The 23,453-nt window shown below is 49.0% G+C and overlaps 1 protein-coding gene across 1 annotated transcript in view; it reads right to left on the bottom strand.

Annotated features, from left to right (window-relative positions):
* Nucleotides 1–23,453, bottom strand: part of ABTB2 (ankyrin repeat and BTB domain containing 2) — a gene marked incomplete at both ends in the record, with an annotated part of 178,305 nt that overhangs the window by 82,672 nt on the left and 72,180 nt on the right. The gene's annotated exons all lie outside the window — the stretch shown is intronic.

Raw genomic sequence — 23,453 nt, 5'->3', positions numbered from 1 at the left:
AGCCAGGTATGGCTGAAAAGCCCAGGACCCACCAGCTCCTCCCAAGGCTGTCCCCACCAAGTGTCTGGGGCCAGAGTGCTGTTCTGGACTATACTGTAACCTGGGGAAGAACCCTAGCCCTTGATGCTGCAGACACAGAAACACACAAACCCCAGGAGAGGAGAGAGGTCTTCCTCATCCTGGGACCACAAATGTCTGTCATTTACGGATTGGTCTTTGCTGTCGGTTCCTGGCAACGTGTGTCCACCAGCAGCCAGCCACCCCCCACCGCATACAAATGGCAGTGGAGGGGCTGAGGGGCCAGCTGGGAGCCCAGGCTTCTGGCTCCCCCAGCCCCAGCACACTGAGTCGGATGCCCTCACTACTCCTGGAGCACCTCCTACCTAAGGCTGCTGCCTCGGTCATACCCACACCCTCGGGATCAGCCTTGGTGTGGCAGACTCCTCACCGACACACTGGAAGCCAGGAGCATGTAAGCCTTACTCACGGCCCAGTGCCCCAAGCAGGACTGGCACAAGCCCCGGGGAGGACTTGAGGGGTGTGGGCAGGGTGTGCTGGACCAGTCAGGACTTTGAGGGTCCAAGTGCAGGAGCCACCATCCGGTTCTCCATCCTTATCTCCCTTCCTAAAAGGAGAGGATTCTGTTCAAATGAAGACTCTTCAGCCAAACAAAAAAAGGAAGAAACCAGTCAGGGCATCAGGTGGGCTTCTTAAACAAGTTCAACGAGAGTGGCCAAGGTTAGGCAACCTCTTGTCCAGTCTGCGACAAAGGGGCCTTTGGTTTGTTTTTTGGAAGAAGAATCTGGTCTCCCTACATCTTCTTCTCAGTATTTGCATAGTGAGACATCCCAACTTGCTTTGTACCCTCTTACAACAGAAAACCCCACTTATTTCTTTAGGTTGTGTTTTTTTTTTTATAAAGCTCCTATTGATATTACACAAATGATATTTCTTTGTATTCATACTCGGAAGGCTCAACAGATCACTTTTTTGCCAGAAGTTCGGTTTCTTAAAAAGTTGGGCCAGTGTCTCCTGTGTAAATCTGCCTTGGCCCGTTGACCAGTTGGTGCTGTGGCCGCTGACATCACAAGCTTCCGAGTGGGCTTCTCCCACCACCACTGCCTCTGCTGCCCTCAACAGCTCCGAAGAGAAGCGCTACAGATCCATCCACTGAGGAGCTAAGGCCCACCCGGGGCTGCAGAGCAGCAGAAATCTTAGCAAGGCAGCAACTCTCAGCAAAGGTTGGCAGTGATTGTGTATTTACTGCAAACCAGATGCCCTGCTAAGCACTTCACATGCGTCATTTCATTTAACCTCCTAACAACTCTGTGAGAAAGGCTATTTTTGGTACTATTTTGTACATGAAGAAGTAGGTTCAGAGGTGTAGGGGAGAAAGAAACTTAAATTGGAGCATCTCAGTGCTTCATGCTGGGCGAAAGGCACGTATGTGCTGATTGCATACCCAAGCACGGGGAAAAAGAGCCGCACCTGGGGCTGGGGTCCTGCACAGTTAGGAACCCGCTGTGGAAAAACCCACATTTATACAAAGGGAATGCCAAGGAGTAATGGTTCATTCTTTCAAAGGGTTAACTGCAAGTTTCCTATAAAAAAGAGACTTCCTCACTACCTTCAATTACAACTCCATTTTCATTCCACCTTCCACTCCAGGACACAGTGACCCAAAGCAGGAATGATTAAAAAGCAGAATGTGAAGCGGAATTGCAGCCCAGTCCACTTCAGAGGTGGCTTTACCTTCAGAGAAGGACCTGAAGGACCGCTCAGGCCCCTGATGTGATCACAACACCCTCCCCTCAGCTCAGTTAAGAATGTAAAACAAGTAAATTAAATCACAAGTGTGGTTTTCATAAATGAACACACATCTACAACTTCTAAAAAGACAGACATGGTGAGTTTGGGGGGTATTTTAACTGCAAAATTCACTGATGGAGTCATCATATGATGTTTACTTAAAACCCTAAAAACTCTGATGCATCATAGAGATACAAGATGCTTGCAACACGAATTCACTGCAAAGGTGGCCGTGACTTGCACGTAAGCAGATGTTGGCCGTGGGCTGGAGGTGGGACCCACAGACCAGTGCCAACTCAGTGATGGTAGCTCAGCCGTCCGTGCCTGGCGCCTGTGAGGATTGTGCCTTTAGGGACGAGTCTGAGTCTGGCCCCTGAGCTATAGCAGTTGTAGTATCACATAGGTATCAGTGAGCAACTGAAAATGTTGCAAGGAAGTGGTGAAATACTAGTTTTACACCGAAATAGCCACAGTTGAGTGGAAATTTAAATCAGATTCTATAAAAGCAACCAGCTTAAACTGTCTTTGACCAGAATAACCCCTGAGGCATCTCAGGGAGTTAGAAGCACTTTGGGAATGTCCTCTAATATGACAGGGCCTTACCGCTGAGGCTCAGAACATTGGCAAGAGGGCAGGCCACCTGGGTAGGTCACTCCAACACCTTCTGAGAAAGGCAAGGCTGTTTGAGCCTGACCCCACCTGAACACCTAACTCCGAGCTTTGTCCCGGTCAGGGAAATAGTTCTTCAGCACCATCTCTGCACACCATCAGCAGAGCTGAAGAGGCCCAACTTTTCTCACAAAGCCAGCGGTGTGGCCAGTAAGACCTTGTCAGTGTCAAAGCATATGGGTGGCCCCGGCAGAATAACCTCGATGGCGCTCAGTGGCTGGGACGGCTTCATGGGGGACTTAGTGATGACTTCAGCTGGCCCTGGAAGAGGAGCTGGGGAGCTCAGGCAGACAGACGAGTAAAGGCAGAAAAGTGTCAGCTGCCCTGGAACAGAAAGGAGAGGGGTCTCAGGGGAGCAGAACGCTCGAGAGGCAAGCAGGAAATGCATACAAGGAAAGTGGAGGCGGAGGGTACCCAGGCGGCAAGGAGCCTGTATCTCATCCACAGGCAACGGGGAGACAATGAAGGTTCCAGGGCAAGAGAAGTCTCTGCAGATCTCCTGAGAGGGCCTTTCCAGGCTTTCGGCACTACCGGATGTGAGTTCCATAGGGGCGGGGGATTCAGTCCCAGCACCCACAAAAATGCCTGGCACGTGGTGCACATACAGTAAATACTTGCTGAATAAAGTAATGATAAATCTGAATCCAGAATCCCTTCCCTCCTGGCACAAGGAGGGAAAAAGGGGGCTTTATAGACACCAAATGACAAGGTTTTGGGCAACTGAAACAATTCTTCAAATGACCCCTAGGGGCAGCTCCCTGCTACATGAAGATGAGACTCAGCTCTGGGAGAGGAGGAATGGATGTGGAAAGTGAACAGTCATGGCACAAGCACACTTCATCCTTCCAGTCTCCACACCAGCTCCTCCCAAACCCCAGTAGCCTTGACTGAGATTCCCCCTCAAGAGGGATGGCACCAACCCCCAGCTTCTTTCTGCAGCACGCAGATCAGGTGCCTCCCTTAATAAAACTGCAGCTACTGTTACTGCGATCCTACCATGTGTCAGGCACTGTGCAAATCACCCCCTGCTCATTCAATACTCAGAATGATGCAGAGAGGTGGAAACCATCACCCCCATTTTACAGATGAGAAAACTGAGGTTCAGAAAGATTAAGTAACTCATAAGGTCACACAGCTGACTGGGGCAGAACAGGGCTCGTATTACTCTGACATCAAAGTACATATCCTCAATCTCTATAGTCACCCCTCCTGAATCTCTGACATTACACCGTGGAGGAAGGGAAGGAGGGCAGGTGCCTGTGCACTGGGAAAGAGAAGCTGGCAGCTAAGAGATGAACATTCCCCCTGGCTTAGGAGCAGAGGCCAGCCTGGCTGTGGGACAGGGAAGGTAGGAGGGGCCTCTCAGAGGCAAGGAGGGTGGCTCTGCCCTTCTTCTGTGACAACCACACCAAAATAGACGGGGTGAGGCTGCCGGGAGGCGTGGGAGCGCATCCCTCCCAGTGAATCAGGCCCTGTGAAGGGCGAGGTGCTGTTCAGACAACCTGACACTATTTCTGCTCTGCCAGCGTGAGGGCTGACGGGTGAGGCGGGGCTCTTTGTCAAAGGAGAGAGACATGCTGAGAAATACAGCAACCCCCAAAACACACACCCTCCCCCAAGCACCAAGGGGATGTTGGGGTGACTGGCTTTGGGGAGGACACTGTCCGCCTCCTTCCCCTCTTATTGGGGGTTTGATTCCAGGCTCTGTCAGTCACCAGCCACAGGCCGTGGGCGGTTACCTCACTTTCCTGAGCCTCAGCTTCCTCATCAGTAACACGGAAAACATAATAGTCCCTCCCTCCCAAGGTGCTTGTGAGGGTTTAATAAAACCGTGTCTGCCCGGCAGTCAGCTCAGTACCTGGCATTTCATAAGCGCTCAGATGATTTCTTAAGTTACTTAAATCGTGACTTGTTATGCTGTCGGTGCTGCTATCACTCTGCTACTATAACATACGGGAAAATACGAGTCGGCGCGGTCACTGCCCTTATACCTTGCCCTGGGGAGGACGGCAGGCTTCAGCACGGGAGAGCGAAGGAGGGGGCGTGGTAGTTTTAAGCCCAAGGGGGTGACGGCCAGACAAGGCAGTTTTGTCTCAGGTGCCCTGAACCAGAGAAGGAGCCCATCCTTCGGGCATAGAAGAAGGCATTGAACTCCCTTCCAGTGGTGGAAGAGGGAGGAGGGCCCTGTTCCCAGGCAAGAAGAACTTGAGATAACCAGGGCGTTTGGCTTCCTCTGTGGGTCTCGCGGAGTGAGTAGTGGCAGCGCAGGAGGCGGCGGTGCAGAGAGGGGAGGGCTGTGTCATGAGCGGTGCCCCCAGTCTTCCTGAAGGAAGGAAGTGACGAATCCCAGGCATCTGTGTCTCATGGCCCAGGTGAGGCCTCCAGGTACACAAGTGACCTGGGTGCAGGTGCTGAGAGGGGAGACGGTGGCAGTGATGCTCCCAGCCTGGAAGGGGCCAGAGCGTTCTGACTTAGTGGCGGGCAAGCCCTGCTGTCATCTGGGAAGAATGCTGTGGAGCTAACGGAGTTGGGTCTTCCCCAGGATGGACATGGGGATTAGCTGGGGTTGGGGGGTGCAGTGCTCAGGGTCAGCACTGATAGGAGGTATTTGTACTCCCGGCAGCTATGGAAGTGGCTCTTCCTCCTGTGGAAGGAGGGATGGAGTCGGGCCCTGAGCTGTGCCAGGGCCAGGTGACGGCCACCTGGGGCAAGGCAGGAGATGGCCAGATGTCCAGTCACCTTATGGCTCCCTGGAGACCACCCAACCTCCTCTGGCCCAGCTGGTAGTTTCACTGGCCCTGGCACTAGGTTAGGGAGGACTCTTGAGGTCACAATTTATAAAAGACATATTGGAGTGTAAGGAGGAAATAAAAAAAAAAAAAGCAGGTGGAGCCCAAAGGCAGGAGAGCTGAGCCTCAGGACAGTACTGGGACCGAGGATTGGGAGGATGACGCACACACCCCCTTTGTCCCCCCTTCCCCCTGTCTTCTCCTTTCTGCTCTCCTCTCTTCCAGAGCTTCTTTGTAAACAAGAGCACACTGGGGACTGGCTCTTAGGAGCTCAGTCACTCTCTCTAGGTGCCCATTCCATATTCTCTGGGAAGGGGCCAGTGGCCCCCCTGCGGTCCAGTGGGGCTGGGTTCCTGCTCTCCAGATGGTGCCTTCCCACTGTGACTAAGGAGGACCAGTTGAGCAGTGGTCACTGTGAGCTGCCCACACAGCCCTAAAGATGCTACTCCTAAGGGGAGTCAACCCAGTAAGGGCCCAGATGTGGCCACTTCAGGAAACAGACCAAAAAGAAGTGGGGAAACGTGAAGATTCAGGACAGGGCCCGTGTGCCTGGCCTCTCACTGTGGCCTCAGTCATCATCCTCCCAGGTGTGGCATCGTGGGGCTCCGGTGTGGGACCAGGCTGTGTCAGGTGGCTTACCTCCCTTGCTGGACCCTGGAGCCTGAACTCGGAACCGCCATCTGGGACTGACCATCAGTGTGCTTCTCTCAGGAAAGTCTCCTCTTCCCCAGCTGGGCTGTGAGCCCCCTGGGGGAAGGACCTGTTGGGGGGAGTGGGGACTCTGACCCCAGAATGAAGGGATGCTTCTACTACCACCCACTTCCTTATATTCTTATATGATGGTGCTAGTGAATGTGGTAGGCTACCAAATAAGGCCAGTATCAGGAACCACATTTTTACTTTAATTTTAAATAAATTTTAATAGCCACATGTGGCTAGTGGCTACCACCCTAGACAACACAGGTAAAAAATCATATCTTGTACAAAGTACTTCCATATATACCATGACATTCAATTTTCAGGTGAGCAGGGCAAGCAATATTTACTCCATTTACAGATAACAAAACTGAAGCTCAGAGATTTGCTCGAGTTGAATTGGATTGAATACTCAAAGCTCCCGAACCATTTCCATTACATGACTTTTATACCTAAACTTGACTTCTGACCTGAGGGCCAGGGGAGATGGCCCTGATGGAGCCCATTCTGGCTCTACCATTAACTGGACATGTCACTTTCTCACCTTTCCCTAGTCTAAACTGAGAAGGAACATGGTGGAGGGTTCCAGAGAGCCTGGGGTATGGTCTCCTCAGACCAGAGTGACTAGGTGGTCAGGATTCAAGATCCTTCTAAGCTGCTGTGTGGTTTCAAGATACTTTTCTAAAAATGAGGAGAGGGAGGGAGAAATTAGATAAATTCTTTCCCTCCTCCACCAGTCTTGTCCCAGGAGCCATAATTAAAGGGGGTTAAAAATAGTGTGATCCCACGCTGGCCTCAAGGACATTCCAATGCCTCCTTAAATGAAACTGAATTCCTGATCATTTCCTTTAGGATCAATCCAATCCTCAACATATGGCCATTCCATCAGAAATGGTATAATGCGGGACTTCCCTGGTGGTGCAGTAGTTAAGACTCCACACTCCCAATGCAGGAGGCCCAGGATCCATCCCTGGTCGGGGAACTAGATCCCACACACATGATGCAACTAAGAGTGTGCATGCCACAACTAAGGAGCCGGTGAGCCACAGCTAAGGAGCCCACCAGCCGCAATCAAGGAGCACACATGCAAGGAGCAGGCATGCCACAGCTAAGGAGCAGGTGAGCCGCAACTAAGGAGCCTGCCTGCCGCAACTAAGGAGCCTGCCTGCCACAACTAAGGAGCCTGCCTGCCGCAACTAAGACCTGGCGCAACCCAATTAATTAATTAATTTTTAAAAAATGGTATAATGCACTGGGTGGGCATTCGGTCCTTACCAAACACCCTGGCACAAACCCAACACTCATTCCCATTCCTGTTCCTTCGTGAAATCCAACTGATGAGTCTCGGCTAACTGTGATGCCCACACTACTGTCAGTTTATAACCTCCTGGGTGGGGGGATAGGCTGGGGGACATGTAGAGGCAGAAATAAATCACACAAGGAAAAGTCAAGTGGAAAATGCAAATTTAATAAGACACAGACAGAAAATAAACCACCAGCCCAGCCACTAGTGACAAGTGCAATGTTATTTTTTTTCCCTCTGGTCCCTGCTGAATGCCCCCTAATTCTGGGAAAGGCTCCCTTTCGTCTTCTGAGTCAGGCTTGAAGGAATACTGCAGTATTTCAGCCTTGGGTTTCTAGCAGAGAAACAAACCTGGTTTTGTCATATAATTTTCGGCACCTCTACTATAATAACACATCATTCGTGGATCTATGCTAAAGCAAACACCATCTGGTGGCTGCATAAAAAGCTGTCCGGGGTTCTGACCTTCGAGATGTAAGGGGTTTGTTTGGGGAAAGGAGGCCGGGTGCAGGGAGAATCAAGTCGGTAATGAGAAACGGTGTCGGCAACCTGCACAGTGTGACATCTGAAGGCTCAGTGGAGGAAAACGAGGCTGGTGTCAGGTTCCAAACACTCAAGGCAAAATCACCAACGCTTCTTTTCTTTTCTTTCCCAAGTGAAAAATGTTTCAAGAAGTCCCTTTTCCCAGTCTCTGACCACAAAACACACACACACACACACACACACACGCACACACACACACACACACTCTCTCTCTCTCTCTCTCTCTCTCTCTCTCTCTCACACTCACTCACTGGAGAGAGGATGGTCTGGGGGAGCCCCAGGCTACCCCAAAGGAAAATCACCTCCTGAAAAATCTAGCTAGTGAGTTCTCCATTTTGTGGACTGTACTAGCTATGCAGCTGCAAGAATGAGACAGAATTTGCCCTTTCCGCAGCCCAGCGTTTCTTGGGTTGCTCTGAATCACTAGGACACTGTGGTTCACCCAGATACAGGGCACTCATAGGACTCAAATACCTTCTCTGGAGCTTAGGTGCTTAAACACAAACTTGTTTAAAAGTTCTAATTATGCAATAAAACTCCATTATTCCTCACACATGAAATGATTCCCAAGAGTTAGTATGAAGGGTGGCAAGTCCTGGTCCCGTAAGTTGGGTTTTCATGAAGATAGGTCTTGACACTGACCTCTGAGTTCTGACTTGTCCATTCGGACTTGAATAAGTCCGCTCCGAGCACACATGGAGAACAACTGTTCCAGAATAAATGAATATGCCTTGAACATGGGAGGGAGAAATTAAAAGAAAAAGAACCCAAGAGCCACGTGCGGCTCAGGAAGACCTGGTTCTATGGCGTCAAAGAAGAAAACACATGACTCAAACATTTAGAACTGGCCACAAGCAACTCAGAGCAACTAAGTCTCCAGGAGACCTCTGGGACTCTAAGATATGAAGAAGAGTTTTTAGTCTAGAAGGGGCCACAGAACGCAGCCTAAGAAAGAGCAAACTTGCTATCATATACCCAAAAGGATCAGGTAACCTCTAGAACTTTCTATAATGATGAAAATGTTCTACATCTGTGCTGCCCTACACAGTGGTCACTAGTCACATTTGGTTACGGGCACTTGAAATATGACTCATACGACTGAAGAACTGAAACATTAATTTTATTTAATAGTAATTAAAATACAAATTTAGGGGCTTCCCTGGTGGCGCAGTGGTTTAGAGTCTGCCTGCCAATGCAGGGGACACGGGTTCGTGCCCCAGTCCTGGAGGATCCCGCATGCCACAGAGCGGCTGGGCCCGTGAGCCATGGCCGCTCAGCCTGCGCGTCCGGAGTCTGTGGTCCGCAACGGGAGAGGCCACAACAGTGAGAGGCCCGTGTATCACAAAAAAAAAAAAAAAAAAAAATACAAATTTAAATAGTCACACGAGTTGAGTGGCTACCACTTTGAGCAGTACAATAAGATCAAATGGCAAAGCACTACTTATGGAAAAGCCCAGGACTTCCATGGTGGCTCAGTGGTTAAGAATCCGCCTGCCAATGCAGGGGGCACGGGTTCGAGCCCTGGTCCAGGAAGATCCCACATGCCGCAGAGCAACGAAGCCCATGCGCCACAGCTACTGATCCTGGGCTCTAGAGCCGGCAACCCACAGCTACTGAAGCCTGCAGGCCACAACTACCGAAGTCCACGCACCTAGAGCCCGTGCTCCGCAGCAAGAGAAGCCACCGCAATGAGAAGCCCGCGCACTGCAACGAAGAGTAGCCCCCACTCGCCACAACTAGAGAAAGCCCGCGCGCAGCAACAAAGACCCAGCGCGGCCAAAAATAAATAAATAAATGTATAAAAAAATAAAAAAAGAAGAAAGAAAAGCCCAAGAACAGCCTCTAGCAAAGCTATCTGACAATTACTCTTTTTCTTTCCTTTTTAGCTCCGGGCCTTCAGGTCCTCTCAGTCGAAGTCATCCTACAGTCCTGGAGGAGACCTTCTCCACCTGAGGGCTGTTATCAATCACTTGCTGCCACCAAATCTCTCCAAAGCATATCCCAACCATGGGCCATGGTGCCTTGCTCTCCCCCACCCCCTGCCCCAGAGTCCGTGGGTGATAAGGAGGGAACAGAGGCAGCACCCGGGCTCCCTTTTGGGGCCTGCAGGCAGAGTGCTCTAATGACCCCAGAAACTCCACTGTCCCTCAGAACCCCCAGCCTGTTTTGTCCCATAAAAATCTCAAGTTTAAAGATGAAGTCCCATGGCCTACCTTATGGATTGTCACATTGGCCTGTAAGCTTCATGCCACTCATTCCAGAAGTTACAGATCATTACAGTATACCCCTCACATGCTTTCTCCACAGCTCATTTGAATAAGGGATAACTTACACACTTGGCTCACTTTATTTTTTTTATTTTTTATTTTTTTTGTGGTACGCAGGCCTCTCACTGTTGTGGACTCTCCCGTTGTGGAGCGCAGGCCCAGCGGCCATGGCTCACGGGCCCAGCTGCTCCGCAGCATGTGGGATCTTCCCGGACCGGGGCACGAACCTGTGTCCCCTGCATCGGCAGGTGGACTCTCAACCACTGCGCCACCAGGGAAACCCTGGCTCACTATTATTTTTTTCCCTATTTAATCCTGACAATGAGAGAGAGGCAGAGGGAGGTAAGATCACACCTGTTTTAAACACACTTGTCAAGGGTTCACAGAGGTGGAGTTAATGACCCGGCAAAAGACTGAGGATGATCTTGGGTTGCTCTGGGCAAGTCACGTAACCTCTCAGTGCTTCAGGGTCATCTGTAAAATGGGAGGAACAATGGTGCCTGCCCCTTAGGGTCGTTGTGAGTTAGAGTATATACAGTGCTCGGCACTGCGCCCAGCACAGGGAAAGCTCTACAGAAGTGTCTGCTCTTGGTGAGAAGGGTGTAGAGTGTGTGTATGTGGGGTGGGGGGAAACATAACTATATGTTTATACACCTGGTTGTAGAAAGCCTCTGACGCTTCCCCAGAGACCCTGAGAGGTGAGGAGGTGGACCTGGTCCAGTGGACAGGGAGAAGCAAGCCGAATACAAAATGAGGATTTTCTGGACTCAATAACCCATCTGATCCCAACTGATAAAGTACCTGCCCTCGAAGGATGGCGTGCTGCCTCCTGAATAATACATGCGCAAGGTCCCCACTGTGGATCCTGGTGTAATTCAATGAGGGGTCTCCGGAGAGGACACATCAGTGCGCACTGAGGTTCTGGGGCCTTGAGAAGGCAGAATTCCCAGATCAAGTTTCTCCCCAGACCTCTGTCCAGAAACATGTCTGTATCCTACCAGGAAGAAACCTGTACTGATAACCAGGGAGTAACACTTTTTCTAAAGGGACATTTGCCCCAGCATTGCCTCTTTGGGAGAATACCATAATAGTTACTTATTTCATGGGTTTTCTTAAATATTCGAATCCCTCATATTACGTATATAAAAGCTGATGCCCATGGAGACCAAGAGTTCTGCCCAAGGTCATACCAAAGGTAGGGCAGAGCTGAGGGGACACCAAGGCTCACAATTTCTACTCCAGGCTTCCTACCACCCTGCTTCACAGCCACACTTCCTCCAAATGCCCTTTTCTGTCCTGTCTGGGTTCACAGCATCCTTACATTTAAATGATAATTCAAAAGGCACATTCATACCTTCTGTCTCCGTTACCCTCACCTAGGTTTAATAACCTGAAAGATTTTTTTTAGAGAAAAGATGTAAGTTGATATGAAAACAGAAATACTGCTGGGGGGCTTCCCTGGTGGCGCAGTGGTTGAGAGTCTGCCTGCCGATGCAGGGGACGTGGGTTCGTGCCCCGGTCCAGGAAGATCCCGCATGCCGCGGAGCGGCTGGGCCCGTGAGCCATGGCCGCTGAGCCTGCGCGTCCGGAGCCTGTGCTCCACGACGGGAGAGGCCACAACAGTGAGAGGCCCATGTACCACAAAAAAAAAAAAAAAAAGAAATACTGCTGGAATGGATGACCTTTCTGCTTGAGTACACACTGTAGTAACTGTGGATGTGAAAAATCCAGATTTACCTAAAAGATAAATATACATATGCTTTTTTGCTTGACAAAACTATTGACCACAAGATTCTAACAAGTGGCCTGTTTTTCTCATATATTTGAAAGAGGATTTAACTTACAAAACCCGCCCTCCTCCAACATTTTTGGGTTTATACCAATTGTATTATACGGAAATGTACTTTTTTCTCCTTCCTGATTTTTATTTCTGAGAAACCAAGGTGGTGATAAAAGGACTAAGGAAGCGGAGGATGATTAGTGACGACAATGATTAGATTCCCGTCTTCCAGATTAATAGAGAAGTCAGAAGAGAATTATAAACCTTGGAAGAGAGAGGCCTCAGGGAAAGCTGTTGCCTACTTAGCTGTAATGAGTTAGTCCACAAAGACCTCAAGCATAATGGGCATTATGATACATTTATAATTATCAGCATTTTCACTCTTTTAAAATGCTATCACCCATTCTCGTCTGGCTTCCTCCAACCCAAGGCACAGCCATTTTCATAGATTGGTGAATAAGCTGCATTCTTCTGGTTTTTAACAAACACCGCACAGTGCTGTCTGTACCACCCCCCAAATTAAATCAGACTTGTTGCCACACAGCTGCAGCAACCGGCTGCCAGCGTCTCTGGAGGACAGTGGGACTTCCGACTTGGCAGGGCGGGCTGCTGGTTTTCACAGAGCCCGTCCAGCCCTGAAGTGTCACCACACCCCTGGTACGGTGAGCCCGGCACCCAGCAAGAAAACAACACAGCCTCACATGCTCATGTGAACAGCGTGAAGGCCATCATTCTCGCGACAGTCCTTTCACAGAGAGGTAAATGAGGTCCAGAAATGCCAACAGGCTCTGTGCTTGGCACACGGCTCTCAATAAACGGTGGTGTTAGTTAGCACCCAGCATTGCACCTGGATCCTCCCTCTAAGGGGTGCAAGGCACTTCCAGCGAGTCCTCTTTTGTCACACTCTTGCCACCCGGTTTGGGCAGCTATTATTCCCTGAGCAGCGCGAGGGGCTTATACTCCCATGATCTCCGATCTGGATGCTCCCCGGCAGGTGGGAATCAGACTCAGACATAAAGGAACCTTCCCAAGGTCACAGTGCTGTGTCAGAGGCAAGATTTAGATCCGGGTCGGCCCGACCTTATCCTCTCTCTGTTCAGAACCTTGGAGGGGCTCAGATCTGGTGAAATAAACACAAAGGAGGAGCTGGAGACACTCTTGTGACAAAGTGACCGGGGATGCATAGTGAGGCTGGGGGCATCTTTCGATTACACCTCCAGCAGCTATAGAATCTCTCCACAAGCTCCCCCAGTGGACTTGCCTTCCTCCACCAGCCTTGATAAATTACAAGGCCCCACGACAGGGACTGTCTCTTCCTCTCAGCTCTGTTTGGACCATTGTCCTAGCAAGGCTCAAATAAAAGGCCATTATTAATAGTGACAATAACGCAATACTGTTTTCTCAAGGGCCTCTGCGAAGGCCTGCCAGACCAATGCCAGGCTGCTCCCCGCTGCCTCTCGCTGGCGGTTCTCACCTGTGAACCCTCAGCCGCCAGGGGCCTTGGTACCCAGCTCCACCCTCCATGTTGTGTTGCCTGAACTCTACCTTTTCAGCTTCTCCAGGGCCCTGAACAGGGGAGAAGGGCCCAGCGCAACGCATCCGAGGCCTAGCAGAGGACGGACAAGGCAGCACGGGGGACAAAACCAGGCCAAGGAGATAATGGGCCCCAGGTTTGTTTTGAACTGAGCTCGCTTGCAGCCCCAGGCCTAGAGCTAAAGAGCTCCAGGACAGAGCTCTGGGATGGGGTGAGCGTCAGGAATGCTCGGAGCAGCGGGGGGGCGCTCTGGTTTTCATTATGCACTTGGGCCTGTGGCAGCTGTGAAAAGTTAAGGGTTCATCTCGTGAGAAACGTTGCCTGTGATGATGGAGAGGACACAGAGGGGAGCCACTGTGCAATAGGACTCATGCGTGGCGGTCCCTGTGTGCATGCGTGTGCATGAGAGCCAGGCTCATCCCTGGGGTTCGGGCTAGAAATTCATTAATAAAGGCTCGGTGGGGGAAATAAGAGGCTTTTACAGCCACAAAAGCAAGCAGCAGGATGAGGCAGGGTGAATGCTGAGGCGGGTGGGGTTTAAATGAAAGTTCCTTTGCAGGTTCTCAGCTTTTAATTAGTACACCTCTGGGGCCAGAGTACTCCCCTCCCCCGCCAATGCGCACAAACATAAGGTCTCCTCAGGCGTTACTTTTACTGTCAGCTGGGACAGACCCAGGTAACCAAAGTTTATCTGGGTCAGGAGAGCTTGGCTCTTCCCTGAGGATCTCATAGGTAGGGTTGGCATGTTCTCTGAGCGGCTGGAAAGGCAGGCAGGTGCGGCACACACGTGCACGGGACTAACGCGCTCCCACTCGTTCCTCAGTAGGTCACGCACCCGCCGTGGACAAAGTTCAACTCCAGGCCCAGTGCGGAAACAAAGACACGTGAGCCCACATCTGACCCCAGGAGCCCTCTTCTTCAAGTCCAAAGGGCAAGACCACGCTCGGAAATTAGAGGTGCATCTGACACGCACAACAGGGCCACCACCCTGCTCCACCCCAGCCCTCCTGGGGACATCTGTGAGGGAAGCTGTGATCTGGGGGCCTGGGAGGGAGACCTCAAAACCGCCTGCCAGGAAGGCTGGTGCAGGGGGGTGGTGCAGGTCCAGGCAGCTCTCCTTTCCACACTGATGTCTTTATGGAGACTGGTGGTAGACTGGCTTCGCTCTGTAAGATCAACAGTCTGTTAGAGGAAGTGTCCCAGCATCTTCTCTGAGGGAAGTGACCCTGGCTTCTCCAGCAGGACAAACAGGGAGGTAGTCCCAGCTCCATCAGGTGGGTCTCCAAGCCCAACTGATCTTTGAGCAGCAGCTCCTTGGAGGGGAGCACTGGATGGGGAGCCCAGTGGGCAGGGTCCAAGGTGGGGAGCCCAAGGCTGGGATTCTAATCTCGACTCTCCCTTGGTACCACTCTCCCCAGCTCTCCCAGTCCTGACTTCTCCCTCTGTGAAAAGAGAGCTTCAATTTCTGCTGCCCGTACAATTAAACAGCAGCCCATCAAGAGCACACGGTGACACATGGACATGGCTCCTTCCCTGGAATTGTGGACAGGAAGAGGCACGATCATTTCTACAATATGCAGGGGAAGCAAGAGCAGACTGACGTCCTTGGAAATTATGCTTAGTGGCCCCAATCTATGGGAATTTGCCCGGCTACTCCAAGATCTTTCAGACTGGTTCAGAAAACCTGATTTTGTTTGACTTTCTGCCACCAACATTCATCTGAGTTGGCTGGTTGCTCTATTTCTTTTTTTTCGGTTTTACCCCCCAAAGCTGACTCAGTGATACATACATATATATATATATATATATATATATATATATATATATATATATATATATATATATATATATATATATATATATATATTTATATTCTTTTTCATATTCTTTTCCATTGTGGTTCATCCCAGGACACTGAATATAGTTCCCTGTGCTATACAGTAGGACCTTGTTGTCTATCCATTCTATATGTAATAATTTGCATCTACTAACCCCAAACTCCCAATCCATCCCTCCTCCATCCCCACCCTCCCCTCAGCAACCACAGGTCTGTTCTCTATGTCTTTATTTCTGTTTTGTTAATAAGTTCATTTGTATCATTTTTTTAAGATTCCACATATAAGTGATATCATATGATACTTGTCTTTCTCTGACTTACTTCACTTAGTATGATAATCTCTAGGTCCATCCATGTTGCTGCAAATGGCATTATTTCATTCTTTTTTTATGGCTAATATTCCATTGTGTATACTGTACATATGTACCACATCTTCTTTATCCATTCCTCTGTCAATGGACATTTAGGTTGCTTCCATGTCTTGGCTACTGTAAATAGTGCTGCCATGAACATTGGGATGCATGTATCGTTTTGAATTACAGTTTTGTCAGGATATAGGCCCAGGAGTGGGATTGTTGGATCATACGGCAACTCTATTTTTAGTTTTTTGAGGAAGCTCCATACTGTTCTCCATAGTGGCTGCACCAATTTACATTCCCACCAACTGTGTAGGAGGGTTCCCTTTTCTCCACACCCTCTCCAGCATTTGTTAGGAAAATACCCTCTTTGAATGGGGGTGGGGCACACTGACCACGAGGTGCCAAGATCTGGGATCTAGTCCCACTCCCACCTCTGCCACTAATTCATCCTAGGACTGTGCAGAAGTCACATCCCCCGCTCAGGCCTCAGTTTCCCCATCTGGGAGCCGAGCTACTTGATCGGAACGATCCCTTCTCACTGACACTGTGTGCTCCTCTACGGAGCAGGAAAACAGTAGTGTGTCTTGTTGGTTCTGAGCAAAGGCCCTAATTGTTCTCTATAGCATGAGCTCCTCTATCTAAAAACCACAACCTCTCCCCTTCCTCCCTCCCCACGGCCACCCCCTTCCTCTGAGATCCACAAGACTGTTACAGAACATTTATTTTTCTTCGGTGCTTGGGCTGAAAACTCTGATGACTAAGCCATTGAATTTTAATATGCTACTGTGCTCCTTGGAGGATTCCTTCATTTCCCAGCTCCCCATCCCCGCCCCCTGCGCCCTCAGTGGACATGTGGTAGTCGTTAGGAACAGTTTGATGAAGTTTAGGTTTGCACAGTAAAGGAGGGATGGGGGAGGGCTGGGAGTAAGGCATGATAAATGGACACAACAGTCCAGAGAGCCACTCAAAAAATAAACAGAAAGCTCCTTTTGAGTGAGCCCACTAAAAACAAATTCCAAAAAAGCTTTCCCCCCGCTTTTTTTTGGTGGGGGATTGGTGGTGGAGGTAGGAGAAGGAAGTTCTCTTGATGTAAAAAACCCCATTCAGAGAAAGAAACAATTCTCTTTCTGGGCAGCCACCAGAAGTGTACAGGGGTCGCTGCCAGCCACAGGTCTTGAACGCTAAGTCCTCCAAAGCTGAAGCTGGCATCTAACTCTTGGGTGTCCGAGAGGCAGCGGCCCTCAGGGGAGCCCTCCGGTGCTGGCAGAATTCCATGGAGAAACCTGGGTCACCACGGCAGAGGGGGAAACACCCAGTGGCCAGGAACGCCCCGCTTGGCCTCAGTCTTGCTGACTTTCTGAAAGCGCCTCGCGTGCTGAGAGGACCTGCTTAAATTCTCTTTCCTGGACCCCAACCTCAGCCTCTTGCCCATCCGCATTGGCATCGCTCCCTGCCCCTCAGTCCACATTTTCATCCATGTAGTTTAAAAACTATAGACCTGAACTCTGAACATGAGCTGGGTAGCAGTGGCACCAAAGAGTCCCTGTTAACGTGCTTAGGCACGATAATGACATTGGTTATAAAAACGATGACTTTTTTTTTAGAGATGCACACTCTAGTAGGAGGGCGTAAGATGACAAGAATAAGGGACATACTTTCAAACACTTCAGCAACAACAAGGACAAAGCAATAGGTGAAGTGGGGCAAAAATAGGTGAAGTGGGAATTCTGGGCAGTAGGAAGGTGGGACTTCTCCATACAACTCTTTACACTTGTCTGTATATTTGAAAACAGTCATAATAGAGACAAAGACCATCTTAAACAAAGCCCTGGACTTTTAATGGTGAGATTTCCTTTGCAACCTGAGTTTCTTCACCAGTGTGTGAGCTGGGAGTTTTCAAGGAACTGCCCTTGTGGAGCATCTCAGGAGCTTTGAGGGCTGATTCCATTTGTTTGCCACACAAATGAGCTTAACCAACCAGAGGCTACCTAAGAAGGAAGTATCAGTGTTCTTATGCTTTCCAGGAAGCCACTGGAGGCTTCCCTTATTAAATCGTCTTCCACGTTGGAGTTTTATTCGGGGTATCTCCCCAAAGATCTCTTAAGTGCATTCTTCAGATGCACTGTAACCTGGCTCAGAAAATGATCGTTCACTCCTCTTCCAATTTTACAACTGTAAAAAGCACACAGATGTATGCAGAACATATCCCCACCTCCACTGTTTTTTTTAAAGTTAGTGATTAATTTTTCCTCCTACCCATTTGAGAGCCCAAGTGAGCAAGCTCAGATGACCACAGTAAAGAAATACTCTCTGCAGAGCTCCTGGAATGAGAAGTGCAAGGCAGGAGGCGCCATCACTCTGAGGACCCGCCCTTCCCCTCCACTAGGATGCTATGGATCAGCCAGAGGAAGGCCGTTCCCAGAAGCGCGGAATCAGAAGGCCTGGGTTTGTATCCTGCTCTGCCACTAGCCAAAACCTCCGGCAGGTCATTGAAACTTGTGGCACCTCTACAGCCTCGTCTGTAGAATGGGGATAGCGCCAAGTGCTTTGAACGGCATTAGAAGGTGGCACCGAGGGTGGGCGAGCTGCCTGCATGAGTTTCCTAGGGCTGCTGTAACAAACTACCACACACTGGGTGGCTTTAAACAATAGAAAGGTATTCTCTTACACTTTTGGAGACTAGAGGTTGGAGATCACGCTGTCAGCTGGGCCATGCTTCCTCTGAGACTCTGGGGAGAATCCTTTCTTTCTTCCTAGCTTCTGGTGGTGGCCAGAAGCCACCCTGGCATTCCTTGGCAAACAGATGCGTCACTCCGGTCTCTGCCTTCACTGTTACTCAGGCTTCTCCCTGTGCGTCTCTGATTCCGTGTTCACATTTCCCTCTTCCCTCAACAAGATGCCAGTCATGTTGGATCCAGAGCCCACCCTACTTTAGCAGGACCCTGTCTTACTTAATCACATCTGCCACTACCCTATTTCCAAAAAAGGTCACATTCTGAGGTGTCGGGGTTAGGATTTCAACCTATCTTCTGGGGGACACAATTCGGCCCTAACACTGCCCTCACAAGCTTATCAGAGCCGTGGCCGCCCCGTGTGTGTCCTGTCAGTCCGAGGCTGAGGGAAGCTCTGTTGACCAGGCCCGCTGGATGGGTGACATGCTGGAGAAATGCCCACTGTGACAGGAACAGCCTCGCCTCCTTTTGCGGTTGTTGCTAAGAGGTGGATTGGTTTAAGAAAAATGCTGTGGTTTTCATCAGGAAGCGCCCCTGGCTGAAGCCAGAGGAAGGAAGCGTTGCTCCGTGGGAGTTAAATTGAGAGCAATTCTTGATTTTACACCTGAAAATATTTCTTGGGCTACCTATTTGCAACAGCACCTGAGTCTGGATGGTAGAAGAAGTGAGGGAAAGAGGTGGAGGGGCTGAGTCACCGGCGCTCCACGCTCTACCCTAGAGGTTGGTTGACTTTTTCTGTAAAGGGTCAGAGGGTAAATATTTTATGCTTTTAGGGCCATCTGGTATGTGTCACAACTTCCCAACTCTGCCACTGCATCCAGAAAGCAACCACAGACAACACCTGAACCCATGGGCACGGCTGTGCTCCAATGAAACTTTATATGGACACAGAAGTTGGAACTGCATAGAAACTCTACGCGCCATGAATCGCTATTTGTCTTTTGATTGTTTTTCAACCTTTCCAAAATGTGAAAGAGGGCGGGATATGTCCTGTGGGCCACAGCTTGCTGATCCCTGATCTACAAATAGCACAGAGGTTGTGTGTTATGTGTTCATCCACAGCACGACATTCTGTCATATCACCCGACTTTTCAATACAGCTTTACACTTCATAACATTTTCATTGGATCGTGTAACCAGATCCTCTTATCTACCCTGTCGGGAGGCACACTTGACGTTATCCCCATTTTACCAATGAGAAAACAGACTCCAAGAAGTTAAGTGCTCAGTTAGCAAGTGGTAAAGCTAGACTGAAACTTATGTCTTCCAACTCCTTGTTTGATACCCCAGTGAATATTTCACCTCACGTAACTATGCTCCAAGTCAGCTACTTCCCCACAGATGTACGCACATAACCACGACTCCCCAAGTCAGCATGTGTCATTCTCCAGATCCATTTTCCAGGAATTCTGCCACAACTGGGGTGTTGCTACAGAGCTGAGAATTCCCCTTGAGGATCTCAGCTTCCTACATACGATGGCCAGGCATAACACCGACCTAATGGAAGGATGGAGAATGAGCGGCTGCCCACTACTTCTGCTGCATACACACACAGTCTCAGGATCCACTGTGGACCAATTAGCTCCCGAAGCATTAATAGGCTGCACCTTGGGAGACTGAGTTCCTTCTTCATCTATGTCAGGAGTTGACAACTAGATGCTTGTGAGCGCCAGGCATGCAAGGTAAACGAGTGACCTTGGGGGATGGAGGCTTACAGCAAATTGGAGAACACTTGCTCCATCTAAAGGGGGCAGATGCCACTCAGCTTTAGCCAACTGTTGCTAGATCTGGAAATCTCCTAATTTTATAATGATAGCATAAGAATTTTTTAAAGAGTATTAGGTCAAAAGATATCCATAGGCCACCGTGTGCAGCCTCTGCTCTGAGGCCTGTCTCTAGACTTTGGGCAACTGATACCACCTTGTAGTACATATAAGAAGTTGATTCTCTTTCCTGACAACACTCATTACTGGCAGCCAGACGTGAGTATGTGTGCGTTTTTGGAGAAACAAGCAACCATGTGACCCCGAATAAAGCAGTATGGAAGCTAGGGGGCGTGGAAGCTTGGTCTTTGGAAGTAGATAGACACTGAATTATTCAAGACAGGTTCAGCCCAGGGCAGAAATAGAAAATATATCCTTGCTGTGTCCTGATTCAGACTAAATTGAACTTGACGCTACCCTGTCACAAGACACCTTTGATGGAAATGAAGATGATAATCACTGGTGCCATCCAACAGGGTGATTGATAATGTTCCCTCTTCCAAATTGTAGCAATGTCCTTGAATCCCAGGAAGGTGCCTGGCTTGGGTCCAAGACCCAGACTCTGTCTGGATCCAGAGGAAGGTGCCTTAGGCTGGGTGGGTACCCTTTTCCTGGCTCACACTCTGTCAATACTTATAACTTGTGTTTTGCACCATGACCCACTACATGCTCCTGGATGGTAGAAACACAATGTAGTTGTCCTTGTATCCCTGGCATCCTCTGTGCCAAACCTCAGCAGAGGCTGTGACTGGCTCATGCAATACTGTGCGCAGCACCTGGCAGGGCTCAATGTTTGCTGAGCAAACGTGGAAATCAACAATATGGAACATCCATGCACCAAGTGATTTATCTCTGTAATAAAACAAGGAGGTAGGTACTGTTACTATTCCTGTTTTACAGTTTTTAAAAAAAGTTCTAGGAGTTTAAGTAACTTTCTCAAGGTAAAAAAAGCTAGTGAGAAGTCAAGCTAGAATTTGAACCCAGGTCTGAGCCTAAAGTCTGCTCTTTCACTGAGATGTGAGGAACACTTGTGATTCAGCCCCCAAAACATACCTCTAGGGTCTCTGAGCTTGTACGGCAAGCACATCTTTCATGGAAAGGAAGGGATGATGGGGAAAGAGAAAAGATGATGGCAACTGACGGGTTTGATTCCTTTCAGGTCTGCCACAGACCAAACAAGGTCCTAGGGCTGCTGTCACCTGGGGAGCCTGACCCACTCTCAGCTGAGCCTGACACAGAGCTAGGTCCCAACATCACACACCTTCTTAGTATTCTTACATCCAAAAAAGCATTATGAGTTTATGCTCTGAAGTCAGAAAGACCCAGGGGACTCACCACTTTCTACTGAATTTATACAACTTATTTAACCTTGCCAACCTTCAGCTTCCTTATCTGCACCTGAAGATAATAAAGCACCCATACCTCACTGGGCTGTTGGGAGGATTAAATAAAATAATGAGTGTAAAGTGCTTGACATAAAATCATAATTCAATACAGTGTTGGCCATGGTGTATTTGTTTGTTGGAACCTCTTATTTTGCAATAATTATCGATTCAAGGGAAGCTGCAAAAATCGTATAGAAAGGTCCTGTGTACCCACCTAGACGGTACATTCTCCTAGATGGTTAAGTCTTACAGTACAATAGCGAAACTAGGAAACTGACACTGGACAATTGTGTATTATACTTCTATGCTATTTTATCACATGTGTATATGGTTTATTTTTATAATTGATAAGTATCATGAGAGGCAGTACAGGGATGTGGTTACGTGTGCAGCATCTAATTCCAGGCTGGGTTCCAAAACTGATTTGGCCTTTACTAGTTGTGTGACCTTCAGCAAGTTACTTCACTGCTGTGCCCTGGTCCCCTTATCTGTAAGAGGGGAACAACAATAATAGCACTTCTCTGACCGGGTTATTAGGAGAATTACATAATAATATATGTAACATGCTTAAACACTAGCAGGCAGGCACTTAAGTAAAACTCCATGATTTTTTAGCTACTATTATGTTCACTATTTTCACCATTCCTGGGACCCGGAAGGGAGAGGGGAGAATAATTTTGGTCTAACTTCTGTCTGTCACAAGGCTCAGATCTTTCTTTCCTTTGGTTAATGGTCAGGATGCTTTACAGACGTGAGTCAAAGAAACACCAGGGGTCTGCTTTTGTTGTTTTGTTTTGGAATAAACCCATGTTGCAACTCGAAGAGAAAACTCAGGCAGTCTAGGCCTGAGGAGCCTGCCTTTGGAAGGCCTGAGGTCTCTGTTGGGGAGCCTCGGCTGGCTCCAGGTTCACTGCTTTGGAGAGTAAACTGGCAGGGGACGTGGGAGGGGCAGAGCTGGCAAAGACCAGCACTTGGACCCCAGATACCACCACCCCAGAATGCTCACGCTTTCTCTGAAAGACTCCTCCATCCATCTGAATGGTGGTCCACTAGATGGACTTCATGGCTGAGCAATACTCAGACCTAGGAGGAGAAGGATAAAACACGACCCAGTCCGGACAATGGGTCCATAGGAGAAGAACTGATGCTGGCCACAAGGTCCGGTTTCAAGGTCAAAGCTCCTAAGAACTTACGTCCCCTTATGCGCTAGTATTGGAGCAACGAGGTAGAAAAGAGGAAGGAAATCAGACACACTGAGCTGCATAGAGGGCATCATCCCAAAACAGGCTATGGGAAAAAGGAGGACAACCATTATGCTAACAGCTCCCATTTAGTAAGCACTTGTTTCCTGTTAGGTGCACTCAGTTCTCAGGCCAATTTATGGCATGGTACCATCTCCCCATCTTTTTTTTATTAAAAAAATTTTTTTCAATGGAAGTATAGTTGTGATACAATGTTACAAAAGTTATAGATGTACAATATAGTGAATTCACAATTTTTAAAGGTTATACTCCATTTATAATTATTATAAAATATTGGCTATATTCCACATGCTGTACAATACGTCCTTGTAGCTTATTTTTCTGCCTAATAGTCTATACCTCTTACTTACCCCTACCTCTATATTGCCCTTCCCCACCTCCCCATCTTATAGTAAGAGGACAGAAGGCTGGAGAGGCCAAGGTCGCAGCTAATAGGCCACAGGGCCAGGATCCAAACCCAGGCTCAGGGACTCCCAGGTTACAGCTCTTAGCCACCAGGCTACGCTCCCCCCATCACAACCACAGCTCCTCTTGGCTGGGCTCTCATTTTGCCCTTTATTAATGCTATGGTTCAGTTCTGGTTATAGCCCTTCTAGTATGACCTTATGCATCCATCCTTGTATTAACTACAAGTGCATTGGAATGGTTATACTACATATTAAAACAAACACACAACAACAAAGCAATGCACACCTCAGCTGGATAACGGGGAAGGGAAGGGAAGG

Source organism: Hyperoodon ampullatus (genome assembly GCF_949752795.1).
Source record: "Hyperoodon ampullatus genome assembly, chromosome: 7".
Taxonomy (NCBI): domain Eukaryota; kingdom Metazoa; phylum Chordata; class Mammalia; order Artiodactyla; family Ziphiidae; genus Hyperoodon; species Hyperoodon ampullatus.
Note: the sequence above shows the minus strand (reverse complement) of the source record. Positions and strands in the feature narration are given on the sequence as shown.